This window comes from Nomia melanderi, unplaced genomic scaffold (assembly GCF_051020985.1).
Source record: "Nomia melanderi isolate GNS246 unplaced genomic scaffold, iyNomMela1 scaffold0244, whole genome shotgun sequence".
Taxonomy (NCBI): domain Eukaryota; kingdom Metazoa; phylum Arthropoda; class Insecta; order Hymenoptera; family Halictidae; genus Nomia; species Nomia melanderi.
Window position 1 is genome coordinate 1 of NW_027475359.1, and position 7,500 is coordinate 7,500.

At 49.8% G+C, this 7,500-nt stretch overlaps 1 non-coding gene across 1 annotated transcript; it reads right to left on the bottom strand.

Annotated features, from left to right (window-relative positions):
• Nucleotides 1-1,363: 1,363 nt before the first annotated feature.
• LOC143175897 (5.8S ribosomal RNA) lies at nucleotides 1,364-1,518 on the bottom strand. The gene has a single exon (XR_013000545.1). It is a non-coding gene; the product is annotated as a 5.8S ribosomal RNA (ribosomal RNA).
• Between the last annotated feature and the right edge of the window lie 5,982 nt (nucleotides 1,519-7,500).

Sequence of the window (7,500 nt, forward strand, 5' to 3'; positions counted from 1 at the left end):
TCCCGAAAGAGAGTATATGGTGATTCTTTTTATATATATATATATTTCGAAATACAACTGAACGTGGCGGAAGCGCACGGTGGTGGTCCAGCGAGGACACGCGACGACGGGGAATAAGAACTATTCGACCCGTTACGAATACGCATGCTCGTCCCGCACGATTTTAACACACACCGTGTTTTTCTCCAGTCGTCAAAGCGTTCGTGCGTCGAATTCGAAAAATAAAAAAAAAAGAAAAACACCTTTTCTCTCTCTCGGGGTAAAAGAGTCGATGTGTATTGTGTATAAAGGTTCTGCGAGAAGTCTCGTTTTGACGTGTGTTCCGCCGATAACGACGATCCTCCGAAACGGGGATACAGAAACGTTACACCTCACAACACGATCTCCGTCTCTTCTCTATAGCAGAAACCGATAAAAATACACCTCCCGAAAGAGAGTATATGGTGATTCTTTTTATATATATATATTTCGAAATTCAACTGAACGTGGCGGAAGCGCACGGTGGTGGTCCAGCGAGGACACGCGACGACGGGGAATAAGAACTATTCGACCCGTTACGAATACGCATGCTCGTCCCGCACGATTTTAACACACACCGTGTTTTTCTCCAGTCGTCAAAGCGTTCGTGCGTCGAATTCGAAAAATAAAAAAAAGAAATACACCTTTTCTCTCTCTCTCGGGGTAAAAAGAGTCGATGTGTATTGTGTATAAAGGTTCTGCTGCGAGAAGTCTCGTTTTGCCGTGTGTTTCGGTAACGACGATCCTCCGAAACGTACATCTCATTCGTAAGAGAGGAAGAAAACAATCTCCCTGGGGCCAGTCGGTAATATACCGACATACGACGTGTCGTGCACATCCGTCTCACGCACGGTATACAAAATATGAATAAAACGTGTGTAGTCTCTCTCTCTCTCGACTTCTTAATATTTTCTTTCACCTCTGACGCATCATTTCAGGTGACGTCGGGAGCGCGGGAAAAAAAATTTTTCTAAACACACGAAACCGTTCATCTCACGAACAGCCGAAAAAGTTGTCGCTCAGATCCATATCGCAGTGGAGCGGTATCCGCGGGCGGTCGTAATTGAACGACGCACGACGCCGCGAACACTCACGCGAGTCCATACAAACGATTCCGATCGTTTTGCAACAACTAGAACGTACACTGTCCGTGAAATTCACAGAATTTTCGCGTGTCCGCGACAAACGCCGACGAGACACCCATCGTTCGCTCGTACGTAGCATCCTTCTCTTAACCCGACTCAGAAACGTTCTTTGCGCCCTTCGGTAAAAAAACGTTCGATCCGAAGAGGTGAACGACGGCGGGGATTTGACAGAGCTACGCAAGCAGTGTATGGTACGTAAACGACCCTCAGCCAGGCGTGGTCCAGGAATTGTATCCGTGGACCGCAATGTGCGTTCGAAATGTCGATGTTCATGTGTCCTGCAGTTCACACGTTGACGCGCAATTAGCTGCGTTCTTCATCGACCCACGAGCCAAGTGATCCACCGTTCAGGGTAATCGTATAAATTTTATATTTCACATATATAATTTTATTCTCATTTGTTCGACCTAATATCTCTCTTCTTTCAAAGAGAAGATAAAAGTTGATACCTGAATCTCCGACCAGCGCGCGAAGGAGATTCAGGCGTCGCCTTGGAGACGACACCGAAGCCTTTCGAGACGAAAAACGTTCAAGTAATATGTATATATTTCTCGACGTTCCGGGCGTATAGTGCATTCAAAAACCCGCGAAAGACGCAGAAGACTCGCACGCGTGGAAACGACGGGGATATATTTTGTATCCTACCCGATACTGAATCCATCGCGTGCAGTCGACCCTCGCGTTCTTCCGATCAGACGCATCTATTGTTGCGCGCATGTTTTCGCGTCGCATCGCGCGAAACGTTGCACGAATCGTACCGATCGATCGATTGAAAGCAAATAATGAAAAAAGACTTCACAGCTGGCTCTTTGCCGGTCATTCGTCCCATGTTATCTCTTGCCGCGAAATTGGCGCGCAAGAGTTGGGTGTCAGACGCGCGGCTTTAAAACGAGCTTCACGGCCGGTCCCTTCGTTACCGCTTTCGTTCTTTCTCTCGGAACGACCATGAACGAACACGACGAGCGACGCTACGGCATACACACGTCCACGGATTCGATTAAAAAAACAGACTTCACAGCTGGCTCTTTGCCGGTCATTCGTCCCATATTATCTCTTGCCGCGAAATTGGCGCGCAAGAGTTGGGTGTCAGACGCACGGCTTTAAAACGAGCTTCACGGCCGGTCCTCTCAATTCCGTGTACGGTACACGCAAGATGCGGGTTCCACTTCCAGACTACCCGGTCCCTTCTCTCTACGAGAATCGATAGTAGAAGAACGGCTCGAAAACGCGTCTCAGAGACTAGGGGAAAAGAAGCGGTATGCGAGCGAAACGAAAACGCATTATGGAAACGTCGCGAAACAATGTTCGACGGTTGCTCGGTTCCAATCGTGCGGCCGTTTCAATTTCTCGTGCGCTTCACCGTCCCTCCGTAACTCTGGCCGATCGCGTATACCGAAGAGCCGACACGCGCAAAAACCACAGGCATTGTATACTGTATATATATATGTTACAGTCACAGCCTTCGCGCGTTTTACTCTCCGACGCGGGGTTTCCACGACGAAAGAGAGACAGTTTCGTGGCGGGTGACTCGGCCGAATCGCTACGACGGGTATTTCTATTATAGAACGAATCATCGCCACCCTTTACCAGTGCCCGACGAAGGAATCACAAGGTCATCTGGAGTTTACAATGCCAGCGACGGTAATTCCAACGAAGACCCGATAAGTCAACTCATCGTTCTATTTCTCCCCGTACAGAAAAGCGAATCGACGCTAACGCACCTCGCGCAAGCACGAACGTTCTCTTCGCGTGGATCATCCCATCGTCGAAAGATGTAAAGACGCATTGGAGATCGTGGTCTCTGGCGGGCTCATTGCACGCCCCACTGCATATCTTTCCTCGAATCGAGAATGATTCGTCCACTAAGGCTGCGAAACTACGCGTCGAGGAAACTAGGGGAAAGAAGCGGGATGCGAGCGAAACGACAATACATTATGGAAACGTCGCGAAACAATGTTCGGCGGTTGCTCGTTTCCTCCTGCGGACGTTTCATTGCTCGGGCGCTTCACGTCCCTCCGTAACCTTCGCGCGATCGCGTGCCCCGGAGAGCCGGCAACCGGTGAACCACAGGCGTATAAACTATAGTCTTCTATAGCAAGCCTTCGGCGGTTACTCTCCGACGCGGGGATTCCACGACGAGAGAGAATTTCGTGGCGGGTGACATCGGTCGAAACGCTACGACGGGTATTTCTATTATAGAACGAATCATCGCCACCCTTTACCAGTGCCCGACGAAGGAATCACAAGGTCATCTGGAGTTTACAATGCCAGCGACGGTAATTCCAACGAAGACCCGATAAGTCAACTCATCGTTCTATTTCTCCCCGTACAGACAAGCGAATCAACGCTATCGCACCTCACGCATGCACGAACGTTCTCTTCGCGTGAATCGTCCCATCGTCGAAAGATATAGCCGCTTGGAGATCGTGGCCCATCAAGTTCTTCCGTAACTCCTGCGCGATCGCGTACCCCGGAGAGCAGGCAACCGGTGAACCACAGGCGTATAAACTATAGTCTTCTATAGCAAGCCTTCGCGTTTACTCTACGACGCGGGGATTCCACGACGAGAGAGATTTTCGTGGCGGGTGACACGGCCGAATCGCTACGACGGGTATTTCTATTATAGAACGAATCATCGCCACCCTTTACCAGTGCCCGACGAAGGAATCACAAGGTCATCTGGAGTTTACAATGCCAGCGACGGTAATTCCAACGAAGACCCGATAAGTCAACTCATCGTTCTATTTCTCCCCGTACAGAAAAGCGAATCGGCGCTATCGCACCTCACGCAAGCAGGAATGATCTCTTCGCGTGGATCGTCCCATCGTCGAAAGATGTAAGACGTACAGAAATCGTGGTCCATCACGATTATTCGTAACTCTCCGAGTCGCGTATCTGAGAGTAGGACAAACGGAGAACCACAGGCATAAATAATACTATATGTTTCTTATATAGTTAGCCTTCGCGTTTTACTCTCCGACATGGGGATTCCACGACGAGAGAGAGTTTCGTGGCGGGTGTCTCGGCCGAATCGCTACGACGGGTATTTCTATTATAGAACGAATCATCGCCACCCTTTACCAGTGCCCGACGAAGGAATCACAAGGTCATCTGGAGTTTACAATGCCAGCGACGGTAATTCCAACGAAGACCCGATAAGTCAACTCATCGTTCTATTTCTCCCCGTACAGAAAAGCGAATCGACGCTATCGCACCTCGCGCGAGCACGTAACTACTCTTCGCGTGGATCGTCCCATCGTCGAAAGATGTAAGACGCACGGAAATCGTGGCCCATCAACGTTTTTTTGTAACTCTGCCGATCGCGTATCACAGAGCCGAGACGCACATACCACAGGCGTATAATACCGTTTTCTTTCGTATGGTAAGCCTTCGCGTTTACTCTTCGGCGCGGGGTTTCCACGTCGAGAGAGACATTCGTGGCGGGTGACATCGGTCGAAACGCTACGACGGGTATTACTATTATAGAACGAATCATCGCCACCCTTTACCAGTGCCCGACGAAGGAATCACAAGGTCATCTGGAGTTTACAATGCCAGCGACGGTAATTCCAACGAAGACCCGATAAGTCAACTCAACGTTCTATTTCTCCCCGTACAGAAAAGCGAATCGACGCTGTTGCACCTCACGCAAGCACGAACGTTCTCTTCGCGTGGATCGTCCCATCGTCGAAAGATGTAAGACGCACGGAAATCGTGGCACATCACGTGTTTTCGGAACTCTGTCGACCGCGTATCTCAGAGACGACGCGCGCGAACCACTGGCATATACTATTATATATCGCGTTTTACCCTCCGACGCGGGGATTCCACGACGAGAGAGAGTTTCGTGAGCGGGTTGACTCGGAAGAAACGCTACGACGGGTATTTCTATTATAGAACGCATCATCGCCACCCTTTACCAGTGCCCGACGAAGGAATCACAAGGTCATCTGGAGTTTACAATGCCAGCGACGGTAATTCCAACGAAGACCCGATAAGTCAACTCAACGTTCTATTTCTCCCCGTACAGAAAAGCGAATCGACGCAATCGCACCATACGCGTGCACGTAAACAACTCTTCGCGTGGATCGTCCCATCGTCGAGAGACGTAAGTTTTCATAGTATGAATTCGCGTTTTACTCTCCGACGCGGGGATTCCACGACGAGAGAGAGTTTCGTGAGCGGGTTGACTCGGAAGAAACGCTACGACGGGTATTTCTATTATAGAACGCATCATCGCCACCCTTTACCAGTGCCCGACGAAGGAATCACAAGGTCATCTGGAGTTTACAATGCCAGCGACGGTAATTCCAACGAAGACCCGATAAGTCAACTCAACGTTCTATTTCTCCCCGTACAGAAAAGCGAATCGACGCAATCGCACCATACGCGTGCACGTAAACAACTCTTCGCGTGGATCGTCCCATCGTCGAGAGACGTAAGTTTTCATAGTATGAATTCGCGTTTTACTCTCCGACGCGGGGATTCCACGACGAGAGAGAGTTTCGTGAGCGGGTTGACTCGGAAGAAACGCTACGACGGGTATTTCTATTATAGAACGCATCATCGCCACCCTTTACCAGTGCCCGACGAAGGAATCACAAGGTCATCTGGAGTTTACAATGCCAGCGACGGTAATTCCAACGAAGACCCGATAAGTCAACTCAACGTTCTATTACTCCCCGTACAGAAAAGCGAATCGACGCAATCGCACCATACGCGTGCACGTAACAACTCTTCGCGTGGATCGTCCCATCGTCGAGAGACGTAAGTTTCATAGTAAGCCTTCGGCGTTTTACTCTCCGACGCGGGGATTCCACGACGAGAGAGAGAGTTTCGTGAGCGGGTTGACTCGGAAGAAACGCTACGACGGGTATTTCTATTATAGAACGCATCATCGCCACCCTTTACCAGTGCCCGACGAAGGAATCACAAGGTCATCTGGAGTTTACAATGCCAGCGACGGTAATTCCAACGAAGACCCGATAAGTCAACTCAACGTTCTATTTCTCCCCGTACAGAAAAGCGAATCGACGCAATCGCACCATACGCGTACACGTAAACAACTCTTCGCGTGGATCGTCCCATCGTCGAGAGACGTAAGTTTTCATAGTATGAATTCGCGTTTTACTCTCCGACGCGGGGATTCCACGACGAGAGAGAGTTTCGTGAGCGGGTTGACTCGGAAGAAACGCTACGACGGGTATTTCTATTATAGAACGCATCATCGCCACCCTTTACCAGTGCCCGACGAAGGAATCACAAGGTCATCTGGAGTTTACAATGCCAGCGACGGTAATTCCAACGAAGACCCGATAAGTCAACTCAACGTTCTATTTCTCCCCGTACAGAAAAGCGAATCGACGCAATCGCACCATACGCGTGCACGTAAACAACTCTTCGCGTGGATCGTCCCATCGTCGAGAGACGTAAGTTTTCATAGTATGAATTCGCGTTTTACTCTCCGACGCGGGGATTCCACGACGAGAGAGAGTTTCGTGAGCGGGTTGACTCGGAAGAAACGCTACGACGGGTATTTCTATTATAGAACGCATCATCGCCACCCTTTACCAGTGCCCGACGAAGGAATCACAAGGTCATCTGGAGTTTACAATGCCAGCGACGGTAATTCCAACGAAGACCCGATAAGTCAACTCAACGTTCTATTACTCCCCGTACAGAAAAGCGAATCGACGCAATCGCACCATACGCGTGCACGTAACAACTCTTCGCGTGGATCGTCCCATCGTCGAGAGACGTAAGTTTCCATACTATGAATTCGCGTTTTACTCTCCGACGCGGGGATTCCACGACGAGAGAGTGTTTCGTGAGCGGGTTGACTCGGAAGAAACGCTACGACGGGTATTTCTATTATAGAACGCATCATCGCCACCCTTTACCAGTGCCCGACGAAGGAATCACAAGGTCATCTGGAGTTTACAATGCCAGCGACGGTAATTCCAACGAAGACCCGATAAGTCAACTCAACGTTCTATTGCTCCCCGTACAGAAAAGCGAATCGACGCAATCGCACCATACGCGTGCACGTAACAACTCTTCGCGTGGATCGTCCCATCGTCGAGAGACGTAAGTTTCATAAGTAAGCCTTCGGCGTTTTATTCTCCGACGCGGGGATTCCACGACGAGAGAGTGTTTCGTGGCGGGTGACTAGGCCGAAACGCTACGACGGGTATTTCTATTATAGAACGAATCATCGCCACCCTTTACCAGTGCCCGACGAAGGAATCACAAGGTCATCTGGAGTTTACAATGCCAGCGACGGTAATTCCAACGAAGACCCGATAAGTCAGCTCATCGTTCTATTTCTCCCCGTACA